A 16,319-nucleotide genomic window follows, 5' to 3' on the forward strand; every position below is an offset into this window, starting at 1 on the left:
ACAGCTAGAATCAGAAGATCTGGATTAAATCTATAGTCTCTGCCTATAACTATGTGCAGAGAGCTGCTTGGTTTTTCAAAACCTAGTTCCACTTTTGACAAAGAAGTATAATAATAATAAATGTTTTTCTGAGGATTAAATTTAATAGCTATAAGAAGTCACCTGTTACTTGGTGGACATTTGGTGCTTATTTGGGTTTGCTTGCTCTGCAGGTGACTCTCTACCATAAACTGTCTCACTGATTTGGGCACTTAGCCACGGTGGATACTTAGGTCTCAAGTTCTTGTTTTCATTTGTATTTATTTATTTATTTTTTGGTACTGGGGATTGAAACCATGGGTGCTTTCCCACCAAACTACATCCCCAGCCCTTTTTATTTTTTATTTTGAGAAAGTGTCTCACTAAGTTGCTCAGACTGGCCTTAAACTTGTAAATCTCCTCAGCCTCTTGAGTTGCTGGGTTTACAAGTATATGCCACTGCTCTAGTCCAAAGTTTTATTTTGCCTTTACCTTTTTCATAGGCATATCAACATGGCCTTTGAAAATTACAAAATGTTTAAAATAGTTATGGATCAGTAACCTATCTGTGTTCTTCTGTATTTGTATAACACTACAGTTTATTCTAGCTAAATTTTAGTAATGTACTTAAAATAGCTTTCACTATCCTTTTTGAACTTTCCCAAATAAACAAGGGGAAAACACAATATTTATCAAATGTCTATAGGAAATTGAAGCTTTTAATAAACATCTAAGGAAACATGTCATATTGCTGAATGTTCTATTTTAATTTATTTGTGTATATGCTTTAAAATTATTCTATAAAAAGTTGAAATCTGTGTTCACTTCCATAGTTGTTGTCCACTTGAATGTTGTGTAGAAACCCACTTCTCTCTTTAATTTCTACACTTTCAACTCTTTGCTTCTCAAAGATCAACTTGAAATCTTATGTTTCTCTTGAAATATATCATTGAAAAAAAATCACTTATTATAGACCATTTAAAAAATCAGTATCATCATCCATGCAATATTCTATATTTAGTTACTTGCTTTTCTTCCTGTTTGTGATATTCTAAAAACTGGCAGCTATGAGAGGGGTCAGTAGAAATCTTGTTGACATACAGTTTACCTAACAGTCCTTCCTTTGATATTAAGTTTCTCGGATCTACAGCATGTGGTAACCAGAAGGACATAATAGCATTTTAATACAAGTAGAAAGGATATTTAGAGGTTTATATCCTTTGAAGTTCAAATCTAAGTGGAATTATGGAGGATTTAAATTAATTTTAAAGGAGAACTAAAAGATTTTGACAAATAAGACCTGTGTAGGTAAAATTATTAACTGAAGCTTAGGAACTAAGCAAGCATTGTGCCTTTTATTGGGGTGACCATCCTCAGCCTCCTGTGCTCTTCCATTCTTGACCTTTCTTGGTTTTAGATGTTAAGAAGCATCCTTGTTGGCTATCCATCTATTTTACTTCTCACTCACTGTTCTATTAAGCATCTCTGCAGTTTCCCTTAGCTCCCTCTTCCACCTTACTGGTCATGATATGAGACCTCTTAGCTTCTGTGGTTTAGCAATTCTTATCTGGTTTCTGTTACCAGGGTTTCAGGGAGTTGGCTGGCAAATCATTACATAGGTATTAACAAATCCAGATTTATGACTGCCTAATCTTGTCAACTCAGGCCTGCGGAGGAGACCATGGCAGAACTTAGTAATGCTATTGCCTTTTTCACCAGCATGTTCATGGGGTTCTTAATGAGCAGTACATTGTCCATTCTACTCTCTTCCCAAGGAACATAATCTTCAGGTGGGTTTTCTGACTCATACATGATATATCCATTCTAGCCTGCCCACCTATTAGCTGACCTTTTTATTTTACTCACTGTTTGGCCATCACTTGATTTAGGTCCATAAAGGCCATCCTGGCAGCAAATTTGCCCTATCTCCTGGTTCCTGGCCAATGTGTTAGGTCCTATGTCCTGAGAAAGGACCTAAAGCATTCTTACTTATCTTGTGTTGTATTCCAGCCTTCTTGGTCAGCTGTGGGTAATTCACTTTCATCCTATCTCAGAGATACTTAGCTAGCTTCTTCCACTTCATGCTAATTTCTTTTGCTATTTCAGTGTATAGCCTCATTCTTCCAGTATCAGGCCAGGTTATGCTGAGATTTAACTCACGTTTTATCAATCTGTCTGCTGGGAGAGGAGGTGGGGAAGCTCCAGACAAGGGTCCTGGTGAGTCTTCTGCAGTACAGCAGAAGTGCCACCATGTACTTGGGTAAAGGTGCATGTCCAGAGTGTCCAAGAGATCTACCCAACCACCATCCTCAGGGGCCTCCATCTGGATTGCTGCATCCCACATGTCAGCCTGCCAGGGTTTTGCAATAAGGACCTTGACCTTAAATACCTTTGTTGGCTAAGCATTTAAACACCTTTGGATATACTGAGTTGTTATGTTTTCTATTTCAGGGATGTCAAATCAAAACCCACAGGCCAAATCCTTCCCACAGCCTGTTTTGTATAGGCTGAGCTAAGGATGGTTTTAACATTTTTATTTATTTATTTTTTATGTGGTGCTGAGGATCGAACCCAGTGCCTCATGCTTGCGAGGCAAGTGCTCTATCACTGAGCTATAACCAACCCCAGCCCAGTTTTAACATTTATTGAAGTATTCTAAAAACAAACAAGAAAAATATGCAACAAAGATCTTATATCGCCTATAAAGCCTAAAATAATTATCTTATCCTTCACAGAAATTTATCCCTCCTGTTTTATATGTTGCATAACTGAGCCTGTTCTTTCACTGCAGGAGATAAGAGTTTCTTTGTGAACTACCGAAGAGTCCTTATGCTTTTCAATCTATCCTTTGTCTGTTGACAGTGGCCCTCCATTTCTCATTATTCCTCAACAGGGCATCAGTGTAAACTACAGCCAACTCTGTTGCTTTGTAGGCACTGTTCTTCCCTTATAGTTCAAATGCTTGAATTGTGGCATCTACAAGGACATTCCTTTTCATGGCATTTTCGGAGGTCACCTTTGCTGAAATCTTTAGCAATCAATTGCCAGAGGCTGTCAGTGGTCTAATTGCCACTTAGGACATCATCCTTTTTAGCTACACAGCAGAGAAAAAACCTGGCTTGGATCTCCATCTCACTGCTTGTGTTCTTACACTACTTCTGGCACCACTTGTGATGCTTTGGGTACTGTAAGAAGCAAACAATAAACATGACATGTGCAAAAAATTTATTGGAGAGAATACCCATGAAGGGGATGTCAGAGCCAGTAGAAGCTGGGTAAGGTGTCAGAATGCAGGGTGGTCTGATCCCTGTGATGGAGAGATGAAGGAAGGAAGGAAGATTAGTTAGGAAGAGAGTTAGACATCTGGCAGCAGTTCTAGAAAACAAGGCTTAACAGGTAGTCCTCCGTCTGACCTGCCCTGCAGAGGAGTCTTTCTTTGCAGGCATAGGACTTTTTTAGTGTCCCTGCCACACTATTATTGTCTGGGAACAGCCCATGGGAAGTGTGGCTTTGGCTCAAATATGATGTCTGGGGCATCATTCGATTATATTTCCTTCAAGTGGAGATTAAAGAGGTACATTTTCATGGCTGCCATAGCTATCATCAGAAAGAGCTGTAATGTGAACGAGGTGTTGAATGTTCCATAGAAAATAACCCAAAGGAATTAGCTGCTCTGTGTTTTTTATTTCTAAGTTCACCGTGATCTGCTAGTTTTTAGAATTAGGTTAAAGTAAAAAGTTACTTAGGACTGAATTAGAAGTTCTCATCAGGGCCAAGGAGTGAGGCATAGAAGACTGAGCAAGAACTACCAACCAGCACATAATAACAATAGGTCAGTGATCCAAAAGAACTGGGCCAGGTTTATCCTGGAATTCTGTTGGGTAAAAATAGGATGCCATGACAAGGAGAATTTAGTAGTGATAGTCCTTAATTTAGCTATCTCTTTACTCATACAACTTCAATATGGAATGGTTAACCCCTATACCTGTGTACTTGTCATTCTGGGAGTCCTATGATGATATTCCAGGGAATTTTCATTTTTCCTCTTCAGAGTTGGATTTCTTTATATCCCAGATTTCTCTTTCCAGCATTTGTGCACATGCTTTGATAGCTTCTTGGAAAAGAGTGCATTGAAAGTTAAATTTTCAGACTTTGTATGTTTGAAAATGACTTGGCTAGTGGGGATAGAATTACACATTCAAGGTCTTTATTAAGAGTTTTGAAGCTATTCCTCTAGCTGGACAATCTGTTTTTCTCCAGTGTTTGAAATTTCACAGTGATTTACCTTGGGTTGATCCATTTCCATCTGTGTTAGATACTTGGTAGACATTTTCAAACTTTTGGAGACTTACATAGTTTAGTTCCAGGAAATTTTATTGTGATTTTTTTTAATGATTTTTAACTACCCATTCATTTTCTTTGTTATCTCTTTTGGGACTCCTACTATTTATTTGTGTGCTTCTGGGCTACTCTTTTAGATTTCTTATTGTTTACTTTTTTTCTGTCTCTTTTTGTTAGATTTCTTGAACTTTCTGTCTCTGGTAGATTTCTTGAACTTTCTCTTACAATATTTTTATTGAGTTTCTCATTTCTACTATTTTTAATTTTCAGTAGCTTGTTTTTGTTCTTAAGAGTCCCTTTTTTCTTTTTTTTTTATTGGTTGTTCAAAACATTATAAGAGTCCCTTTTTTTTTCAATAGCTTCTTTTTTAGAGGTTTCATATCTCTGAAATATTGGTGATAGCTTATTTAAAATTTTCTTCTCTTTGTATAATCTCTTCAAGTTGATATTCATATTTGTTTTCATCTTTCTTTCTGTTAGTAGCTTTCTTCATGTGTCAGAGCTGTCAGCTCATTAACAAATTGAGCATGAAGATGGTCAAGTTAAACTTCATCATTGGGTATTCTGGGACTTACCAACATCAGAATCTGTGAATTTTCTCTTTTGCAGTCTTGATTTCTCAAAATAGAATCTTCTAGTCGTCTGCCTGGGAAGCAAAAGCACCTTCTGTTTTATACTCTGCAGAGGATTTGTCTCTAGACTCCTGCTGGGTCAGAGAGAGAGGTGGTTACCCAGGGAGAAACTGAGAGGGGATTTATGGGTTCATTTTTCAAACAGATTTTATGCTAGTGCTCCTAATTTTAGAACCTACTTAGTCACCTCCGGTTCTTGAAGCAACCCATGCTTTGTGAGAATTCTTTACCCACTGCTGGCTTGAGGTTTTCTTTTCTGATTCTAGTAGATCACTGTCACTCATCCATCTGCTTTCCAGCTTCCAAAATCTTATTTTCATTGCATCCTTTTCTATTCTCCCTTAGTAAGTTTAAGAAAATATTTATTTACTGGACTGGGAATACAGCTCAATGACAGAGTGCTTGCCTAGCATGCTAGTTTTGATCCCCAACTCTGCAAAGAGAAAGTAAATAAATAAATACATAAATTCATTTACTGAAATTTTAGTGAGGTTTGAGAGAAAGTGAAGTAGCTGTATATGCGCAACTTGCCTCTTTAACTCTGAAATTCCATTGATATTTGATTAATTATAAAATAGCAATATTAATACTCTGGAGAAAAATAACATAAATCTATGTGAGATATCAGTAAATGATCTGTGTGTGTGTGTGTGTGTGTGTGTGTGTGTTTTGTTTATTTGTTTTGCAGTGCTGGGGTTTGAATCCAGGGCCTTATACGTGTTGTGCATGCACCTTTCAGCTACATCTCCAATTTTTAATCTTTTTAAGAGGGAGCATTACTAAATATTAGAAGTAACTTACTGGGCAACTATAGTATGTAAGATACATGTTTTAAATATCAAGGTTAACTACAATAGAGTACAAATTATATGTATACCTTACAAGTTGATGTAGAAAATAAAAGAGTTAGAGAACATTTGGTCAATCCAAAGATAGCAGAAAATAAATGCAACTAGACTAAATTTGATAGTTAAAAGAGAAATTAGAAAGTTAGATTTATTTTTTAAAAATCCAGTGTATGATATATCAACAATTTCCGATATCTACTACCTTCAAATTATAAATCTGACCTCATATGACTACTTCTATATCCATCATCTGAGTTTAAGCCATTGTCATTTCTTCATGAACTACTAAAGTAGGCTTTAAAGTGCGTCCTGTGCTCCCACTCTGGCCCCTGCAGTTCACTCTTCACATTGCAGTTAAGGAGGGATCCTTTAAAAAAGGTAAAGTGAGACATGTCACTCCACTGCTTAGAACTCTACTTCTAAGGCTCCTAATTCACTTAGAAAAAAAAAATACAAAGTACTTTTACTTACTATGGCTTCCTAGGTCCTAATTGATTAGGCCTGTCATTACTACCATTGTCTTCCTTGCTGTTTCTAGAATATATGAACATATTCCTATTTATACCCTTTGTTCTTGCTCTTACTAATAATTTGGGTGTTCTTCCTCTAAGTACTCACAGTAATTGGAGACTTTATAAGTTAAATTTGGGTCAAAACACATCCTAATGTGGTAAGAAAGAATCTTAGAGACAGTGTTGGCATGTTGGCATCCTGAACTTCTCCATGTTTCATCTGTACTTGTATGCACATGTATCCTTGAAATTATAAGTAACTTTTGATACTGAGTAGTAGCCTAGATTCTGATAAGTCTGGATTGGCAGTCCAATCCTTTGTGTTAGGTTTTTGTTGTTGTGTTTTTTTTTTTTTTTTTTTTTTGGTATTCAACACAATCAGAAGTTATCTTTTTTATCTGTTTTCCATCCCTGGCCTCTGAAATATAAACTCCCTGAAGGCAAAAAGGTTATCTGTTTTGCATACCATTAAATCCTTAGTATCTAGAACAAAACCTAACATTCTGGTTCATGAACCTGCTATACTGCTTCTTATATGCCTTATCATATTCTGGTTGCAATTCTGTTTCTTGCATGTTTTCTTTACACATTTAACACAAGTATTAGTGCCTGCTTTTAAGACTTGGTATTATACCTAGCAGCAAATGTGGAAATTCAGGCTTGCAAAGGACTACAGAGACATTTGATGAAAAATTTTTATAATAGGTCTGATTAATAGACTCAAAAATTGCAAATTTTCATGAGTGAGATTAATTTAAAATTGTGAGGTAGTCTTCATTCATTCAGCAAATAGTTATTGTGCATTTACCATGTAGAAGACATTAGGGATACTGAAGCAAGAAAACTGAAAAAAATCCTATCTAATTTGGCTCAAGATAATTTTAAACATTTTAACAATAGTGACAATTAAAATTTAAATACATGTACATTTAAATATTTGAGGTTGTATTCAGTCCTTACTCATTTAGTTAAATGAGAAAACCCACAAAAAATGTTCAGAAGTACATATTTGATCAGTGATTTAATGTAAACTTTATAATGTTGAGAATCTTATGTCAAAATGTGATGGATACTCCTTACTAACTAGTTAAAAAGTGTAATGACTTTACTGAATCACCTCCTATACTTTTCCATCTTGAATGAAAAATAATTTATCATACAAGATATACCTCAAAACCAAGAAGTTAAAAGTCACAGTTTATCTTCATTTTTAATTGGTTAAGTATCCGAGATTTTTTTGTTTTTTGTTTGGGTTGGCACTTCAGAACTGAACTTTTGGTTCATAGAATGAGATCAATGTAATCCACATCCCTGTGAAATAAGAATTTCCATCAGCCTGACTGAATTATATCATTCTTGTTCCCAATGAGCCCTACGGTTTCATGTCATTCAGTGTTAGATTGTACCAATCTAACCAATCTACCTTCCTTTCTCAGGGAATAGGAAAGGAAGGGGTATCAAAGGAAGGGGTATCTTACTAGTTGGTGATATGACATATTTTGCTATTGTTCCTATACATCTTTACATTGGGAAAGGTGGGAGAATGGACTAGATCTGCTCTAATTTTTGTTAATGTTAGATGATGTAATTAAAGAATTATAGATTGCAGGGACTTTGGAGATATCTAGTAAAGGTTCCTAGCCATTCCTTCTGAGTAGAAATAGGCAAATTTAGGGGAATGAGAGGGACATGTTATAAAAGAATATACTGTAAGTATTGCTTATTTGTAGTTAGAAGAAAAACATTAAATGATGCTAATGCATTAATCATCAGCAGCAGATAAACAGGGCCCTGAGAAATATATAAAAACCGACTTTTCCTCTTTTAAATGAAGGAAATGTATTTCATATGTAACAAAAAATCATGGCAATAGACTGATACAGTTTTTCATTTAAAAATTTTTATCATAATATTTATATACAAAAATTTAAATAAGTAGAAAAATATCCGTTCCAACAATTTCATGACTTTAATATAATCATCGTTAGTATTTTGGTGCACTTCCTTCCTTATAATTTTTCTGTACCTGTTTTTAACATGACTGTAATCTTCTAATGCAATTCAGTGCATAAAATTATATATCTTGCTTTTTTTGCCTAATTATATCATAACCATTCTACATGCTATTATAAAGTGTTCATTATAAAAATACATGCTTATTAAATTAAAAAGAAAAAAGTAGGGGAATATTCTTTCTTGAATCCATCACTTAAAACACAACCAGAATATTTTATCTTTTCCACTCAGTATTACATCAAAGTGATTCTTCTATGCTGTGATCTAGTTTTTAAAACTAATATTTTAAGAAGGAAATATTGTTGTAACTATGACATGGGAGATCACTTTTTATTCAATACTGTATTAGCTTGCTTTCCATTACTATAACAAAATACTTGTGGTCAGGTATTTATAATTGAAAGAGGTTTATTTAGTTCAAAGTTTTAGAGGCTGAAAATTCAGAGAACATAGTCCTGGTCAGTTTCTCTTGGTAGCATTATTTGAAAGTGAATGCACCACAATGACAGGAGCATGTAAAGAAGGAGAGATCACATAATGTGAAAGGAAGCCAGAGTAAAGGATGATGCCCACCCCTCAACACCACCACATTGGGGACCACAATCCCAACACATGAATGCACCCTTGGGGGCACACTCAAACCATAGCAAACACTATTATCAGGTACTTATTACTCTTCTTTTGCTTAATCTGAATCTCAACCCAGTATAAAACTTTTTCTTCAATTTTATTGCAACACAATTTTTTTCCTTATGACCTGTGCTTTTTATTAACTTCTTAATCTTAGAACCAACCTTTTCATTTGTCAATATCCCATCACTTTAAGCTATCTTAGATATAGTATTCCTGCTTATAAGTATCAAAACTCATACTGAACAATGAGTTCTAGGTTGCACTTGTCTATAAGTCTTTGTCCATAAGTTGAACAACAACACACGCAAGTGCTATCACAGTTTTAAATAACTACTTTCTGTATAAATGGATTTGAAGAGTATCATAGCAGGACAATTGTTGAGTACCTGTGGATTCTGTCAAATACAAGGCAACTCTAGTGGGGTTTGGAAGGGTCACTGACCCCTAGGTGGAGAGAAGGGGAAGGGGATGGGAATAAAACAATATAGTGGGGGCCCTTGAGCCCCATCCTCAGGTGATAAACAGGGAAATTAATGGCCCAGCAATCTCTGATCAACCTTTTCCATCACTTCCAAGTTGTAGGCACTCACAGTTGGAATGGTTCTTACCATTTACCTGGTCCAGCCACCAGCTGATTCAGGGAATCTCCTATGGTTCAACAAAAAGATGATTCAATGTATTTTAATACTTTCAGTAATAGAAAAATAATTCATAACCCCAAAGAATTACATATCCTGCTGGATACAATTGTGCATGCCTGTAATCCCAGTAGCTTGGGAGGCTGAGGCAGGAGTATGGCTAGCTCAAAGCCAGTCTCAGCAACTTAGTGAGGCTCTAAGCAACTTAGCAAGACCTTGTCTCAAATAAAAAAATAAAAAGGGCTGGGGATGTGGTTCAAGGTTTAAAGGCCCCTAGGTTCAATATCTGGTGAAGAAGAAGGAGGAGGAGGAGGAGGAGGAGAAGGAGAGGGAGGGGGGAGGAGGGGGAGGAGGAAGAGGGAGAAGGAGGAGGAGGAGGGAGGAGAAGGAGGGAAGAGGAGGAAGGAGAAAGAAAGAATCTCATACCTTCATTTTTGTTCAATGTCCTCTAGAATCTTTAGAGTAAATAATTTTTCTAAATGTTTTCATTTCTAGGCTGGGTGTATAACTCAGTAATAGAACACTTGTCTACTGTACATAAGGGACAACAACAACAACACATACATAAACAGAATAATATTTTTCACTTGGTATAAAGATAATACTTTTGGTTAATGCCAATCAATTTTTATTGTTTTGGTCTATTCAAGATAGAAAAAAATATATTCTAAATTTTATTTATGTTTTGGTTTTGAAACATAACTTATATCTAAATTTATACATATACTACTAAGAGTCTTAACTTGAATTGGGCATGCATGGTGTCATGCACCTGTAATCCCAGTGACTTCAGAGGCTGAAGTAGAGGATTGCATGTTCAAGGCTAGCCTAGTCAACTTATCAAGACCCTGTCTCAAAAAAATAAAAACAGGGGGCTGGGGTTTGTAGCTCAGTGGTTGAGCACTTGCCTTACATGTGTGAGACACTGGGTTTGATCCTCAGCACCAAAACAAACAAACAAACAAATAATAAAGATATTGTGTTCATCTACAATTTAAAAATATAAAAAAATAAAAAAGATACAAAAGGGTGGGGATGTTAGTCAGGGTTAGAGCACCCCTGGGTTCAATCCCTAGTACCACAAAATAAACAGACAAAAAAACCTAAGAGTCTAACTTAAAATAGCTCCTAGTTTTAAAAAAACATTTTTACTACAAGTAGTTTTTAAAAGTCCGTATGTGTATATTGTTTGGTGACCTGAAACTGGTTGAAATATAGGTGCTTTATAAATTGCCTTAACTACTCATATTATCTTGTTTTTTTTTTTTTTTTTTTTTGTGAAGCATGAAATAAGTTCAATTTATTGACTCCCTGTTAGGTCACTGGGGAGAAATGAATTTTTACTGTGTGTTTTATTGTGCCTATTCATTGAATTTGGACTAAAATAAATAATGCCATAATGAGAAAAGAGATGGCCTGATGATTTCACTATGGAGATGAAAGTAAAGAACTCTAGGCTGTGATCCTGTCAAAACACCTGACTGACTTTGTGGCTCTCAGACAGGTACTCAACCTGTCAGTGCCTGTGTTTCCTCAAATGGAAACTTGTCTAAGAAAACTGACTTCTAACAAAGTGAGATGAAAAATGGTACTGGCTGCATGTTTTGTGACTTTGAATATTGATATTTTTGAAAATCCCAAAGTGTTTATATATGTACTGAGATGTCTCTATGGTAGGAAAAAGGATTCAGAGACCAGAAGAGCCTGAAGGTCCTGTGGTACCTTGGAAGGTGGGGCCTTTTCATGTGGCTGTGGAAATTGTTTATCTTTTTCAGGTCACCTTGTCCATCATAACTGTTTGGAGGACAAGAAGTCAGGCAGATCAGGGCCTTGATCAGGGCCTTCTGGGAAAACAGCTGCCACCACACTATTAAGTAAAATTTACTAGAAATGGTCCTTTTTTAGAAGGCTACAGCTGGGGACCATCCTGTAGGAAAATTTTATTACCTTTACATGAAAAAAATGCTGCCTGGGTTACTTTTCAGCACAGTGGTCCACCTCTTAGATGAAGCAAATAGATTATAACTTACTTTGCTTCGTTCACATTTGTAGTAACAGGATGTATTTATTTGTTTTTGTCTTTTGAAAAGGAGGGATGTGAAGTTTGTTGGATGTCTGTTAGTCTTTTCCTTTCAAACTTTGTAAGTAAACAGTAGAAGTGGATGCAGCACTGCTAACCATATATCCTATCTTCCTGGGCAAGGGACAAGGTATTAAATATGCCTAGCAATTTAATGCATTATCTCATTTAGTTGCCACATTTCACATGGCATTTTACAGATAAGAGGAAGGGCTAACTTCTGAAGAAACATGTCCATAGGGTGGTGGATCAGTGAGGGAGTGCCTGAAATTTCAGCATCAGAGATGGATTCTTTTAGGAATAAGTGTCACTGCATGTCATAGAACCAGAAAGATTTACACTACTATTGAAGGTCATATTCATCATCATAGACTCACAGTTCACAAAGCACCATCATGTAACTTTTAAGACCACCTTAATAGGTAGACATAACTGATCTTGTGTCAGAAGTGAGGATGTTGAAGCTAGAGATTGGATTTGAGTAAGAATATTTTAAACTATCCTTCTCCTTAGTCTAATATGGTGACTATATTGTGATTATTATTATATTTTTTAATATTGGGGATGGAACCTAGAGCATTACACAAGATAGGTAGTACCACTGAGCTATAATTCCAGACCCTATTATAACATTTTTAAAACTGAGAAACACAATGTCTATATTTTGAATATTTATTTATTTATTCTAATTTGTTATATATGACAGCAGAGTGCATTTCAATTCATAGTACAAACATAGAGCACAGTTTTTCATGCCTCTGGTTGTATACAAAGTAGAGTCACACCATTTGTGTCTTCATACATGTACTTAGGGTAATGATGTCCATCTTATTCCACCATCTTTCCTATACCCCTTTTCCCCTCCTTTCTGCTCCCTCCCCTTTGCCCTATCTAAAGTTCCTCCATTCCTCCCATGCTCCCCCCACTATCCCCATTATGGATCAGCATCCTCATATCAGAGAAAACATTCAGCATTTTGTTTTTTGGGATTGGCTTACTTAATTTAGCATAATATTCTCCAACTTCATCCATTTACCTGCAAATGCCATGATTTTATTCTCTTTTAATGCTGAATAATATTCCATTGTATATATACCACATTTTCTTTATCCCTAGGTTGGTTCCACAGTTTAGCTGTTGTGAATTGTGCTGCTGTAAACATTGATGTGGGTCCCTGTAGTATGCTGTTTTTAAGTCCTTTGGGTGTAAACCGAGGAGTGGGATAGCTGGATCAAATGGTGGTTCATTCCAATTTTCCCAAGTATTCTCCATATTGCTTTCCTATTGGCTACACCTATTTGCAGTCCCACCAGCAATGTATGAGTGTGCTTTTCTCCCCACATCCTTGACAACACTTATTGTTTGTATTCTTAATAGCTGCCATTCTGACTGGAGTGAGATGAAATCTTAGTTTTGATTTGCATTTCTCTAATTGCTAGAGGTGTTGAACATTTTTTCATGTATTTGTTAATTGATTATGTATCTTCTTCTGAGAAGTGTCTGTTCAGTTCCTTGTCCCATTTATTGATTGGGTTTGTTTTTTTTTTTTTTGGTGTTAAGATTTTTGAGTGCTTTATGCATTCTAGAGATTAGTGCTCTATCTGATGTGCTTGTGGTAAAGATTTGCTCCCATTCTGTAGGTTCTCTACTCACCTCACTGATTGTTTCTTTTGCTGAGAAGAAGTTTTTTAGTTTGAATCCATCCCATTTATTGATTCTTGGTTTTATTTCTTGTGCTATAGGAGTCTTATTAAGGAAGTTGGGGCCTAATCTGACATGATGAAGATTTGGGCTTACTTTTTCTTCTATTAGGCGCTGGGTCTCTGGTTTAATTCCTAGGTCTTTATCCACTTTGAGTTGAATTTTGTGCATGATGAGAGATAGGGGCTTAATTTCATTTTGTTGTGTATGGGTTTCCAGTTTTCCCAGCACCATTTGTTGAAGGAGGTTATCCTTTCTCCAATATATGTTTTTGGTGCCTTTGTCTAATATGAGATAACTGTAATTATGTGAGTTTGTCTCTATGTCCTCTATTCTGGTACCATTGGTCAACAAATCTATTTTGATGCCAATACCATGCTGTTTTTGTTATTATTGCTCTGTAGTATAGTTTCAGGTCTGGTATAGTGATGCCACCTGCTTCACTCTTCTTGCTAAGGATTGCTTTATCTGTTCTGGGTCTCTTATTTTTCTAGGTAATTTTCATGATTGCTTTTTCTATTTCTATGAGGACTGTCATTGGGATTTTGATTGAAGTTACATTGAATCTGTATAGTGCTTTTTGTAATATGGTTATTTTGCCAATATTAATTCTGCCTATCCAAGAACAAGGAAGATCTTTCCATCTTCTAAGGTCTTCTTTAATTTCTTACTTTAGTGTTCTGTAGTTTTCATTGTAGAGGTCTTTCACCTCTTTCATTAAATTGATTCCCAAGTTTTTAATTTTTTTTTTGAGGCTATTCTCAATGGGGTAGTTTTCCTAGTTTCTCTTTCAGAGGATTTGTCACTGGTATACAGACATGCCTTTGATTTATGGGTGTTGATTTTATATTTTGCTACTTTTCTGAATTTACTTGTTAGTTATAGAAGATTTTGGTGGAATTTTTGGACCTTCTAAGTATAGAATCATATTGTCTGCCAATTGTGATAATTTGAGTTCTTCTTTTCCTATTCGTATCCCTTTAATTTTTTTCGTCTAATTGCTCTGGCTAGAATTTCCATGACTATGTTAAATGGAAGTGGTGAAAGAGGGTATTCCTGTCTTTTAGAGGGAATGTTTTCAATTTTTCTCCATTTAGAATGATGTTGGCCTGGGCTTAGCATAGATAGCTTTTACAGTGTTGAGATATGTTCCTGTTATCCCTAGTTTTTCTAGTGTTTTAGCATGAAGGGGTACTGTGTTTTGTTTAATGTTTTTTCTGCATCTATTGAGATGATCATATGATTCTTATTTTTAAGTCTATTGATGTGATGAATTACATTTATTGATTTCCATATGTTGAATCTACCTTGCATCCATGGAATGAACTCCACTTGATCATAGTATACTATCTTTTTGATATGTTATTGTATTTTATTTGCCAGAATTTTATTGAGAATTTTTTCATTATAGATATTGGTCTGAAGTTTTCTTTTTTTGTGTGTCTTTGTCTGGTTTTGGAATCAGGATAATATTGGCCTCATAGAATGTGTTTGAAAGTGTTTCCTCTTTTTCTATTTCATGAAATAATTTAGGAGTTTGTTCTTCTTTAAAGGTCTTGTAGATCTCAGCTGTGTATCCATCTTGTCCTGGGATTTTCTTGGCTGGTAGGCTTCTGATGGCATCTTCTATTTCATTGCTTGAAATTGATCTGTTTAACTTGTGTATATCATCTTTCAGTTTGGGCAAATCATATGCCTCTAGAAATTTGTCGATGCCTTCAATATTTTCTATTTTATTGGAGTACAGATTTTCAAAATAATTTCTATTCGTCATGATGTTTCCTTTTTTATCACGGATGTTAGTAGTTTGAGTTTTCTCTCTCCTTCTCTTCATTAGCATGACTAAGGGTTTATGAATTTTGTTTATTTTTTCAAAAACCAACTTTCTGTTTTGTCAGTTTTTTCAATTTTTTTGTTTTCATTGACTTTAGCTCTGATTTTAATTATTTTCTGTCTTCTACCACTTTTGGTGTTGATTTGTTTTTCTGTTTCTAAGACTTTGAGATGTAATATTAGGTCATTTATTTGTTGACTTTTTCTTCTTTTAAGAAATGAACTCCATTCAATGAACTTTTCTCTTAGTACTACCTTCATAGTGTCCTAGAGATTTTGATATGTTGTATCAGTGTTCTCATTACCTCTAAGAATCTCTTTGATGTCTTTTTGCAACCCATTGTTCATTCAGTTGCATATTATTTAGTCTCCAGGTGTTGAAGTAGCTTCTGTTTTTTATTTTGTCATTGATTTCTGTTTTCATTCCTTTATGATGCAGGATAGTATCTGTTTTTTATATTTGCTAAGAGTTGCTTTGTGGCTTAATATAAGGCCTATTTTAAAAAAGGATCCATGCACAGCTGAAAAGAAAGTGTATTCACTTGTTGATGAATGAAATATTCTTTATATGTCTGTTAAGTCTAAGTTATTGATTGTATTATTGAGTTCTATACTTTCTTTATTTAGCTTTTGTTTGGATGATCTATCCAGTGGTGAAAGAGGTGTGTTAAAGTCACCCAGAATTATTGTGTTGTGGTTCTTTTGACTCTTGAACTTGAGAAGACTTTGTTTGATGAACATAGATTCTCCATTGTTTGGGGCATATATATTTATAATTGTTAAGTCTTATTGATATATGGTTCCCTTAAGCAGTATGAAATGTCCTTCTTTATCCCTTTTGATTAACTTTAGTTTGAAGTCTACTTTATTTGATATAAGGATGGAAACCCCTGTTTGTTTCCATAGTCCATGTGAATGGTATGTTTTTTTCCCAACCTTTCATCTTCAGTCTGTAGATGTCTTTTCCTATGAGATGAGTCTCTTAAATGCAGTATATTGTTGGGTGTTTTTAAAAAATCCAATCTGCCAGTCTGTGTCTTTTGAATGGTAAGTATAGGTGATTAACA

At 35.3% G+C, this 16,319-nt stretch overlaps 1 protein-coding gene and 1 pseudogene across 4 annotated transcripts in view; one reads left to right on the plus strand and one right to left on the minus strand.

The window, feature by feature from the left end:
* Drc8 (dynein regulatory complex subunit 8) overlaps nucleotides 1–16,319 on the plus strand; it is a 114,546-nt gene that overhangs the window by 79,944 nt on the left and 18,283 nt on the right. The gene's annotated exons all lie outside the window — the stretch shown is intronic.
* On the minus strand, nucleotides 9,207–9,313 carry LOC113184170 (small nucleolar RNA SNORA40; annotated as a pseudogene).

Source organism: Urocitellus parryii, chromosome 9, assembly GCF_045843805.1.
Source record: "Urocitellus parryii isolate mUroPar1 chromosome 9, mUroPar1.hap1, whole genome shotgun sequence".
Taxonomy (NCBI): domain Eukaryota; kingdom Metazoa; phylum Chordata; class Mammalia; order Rodentia; family Sciuridae; genus Urocitellus; species Urocitellus parryii.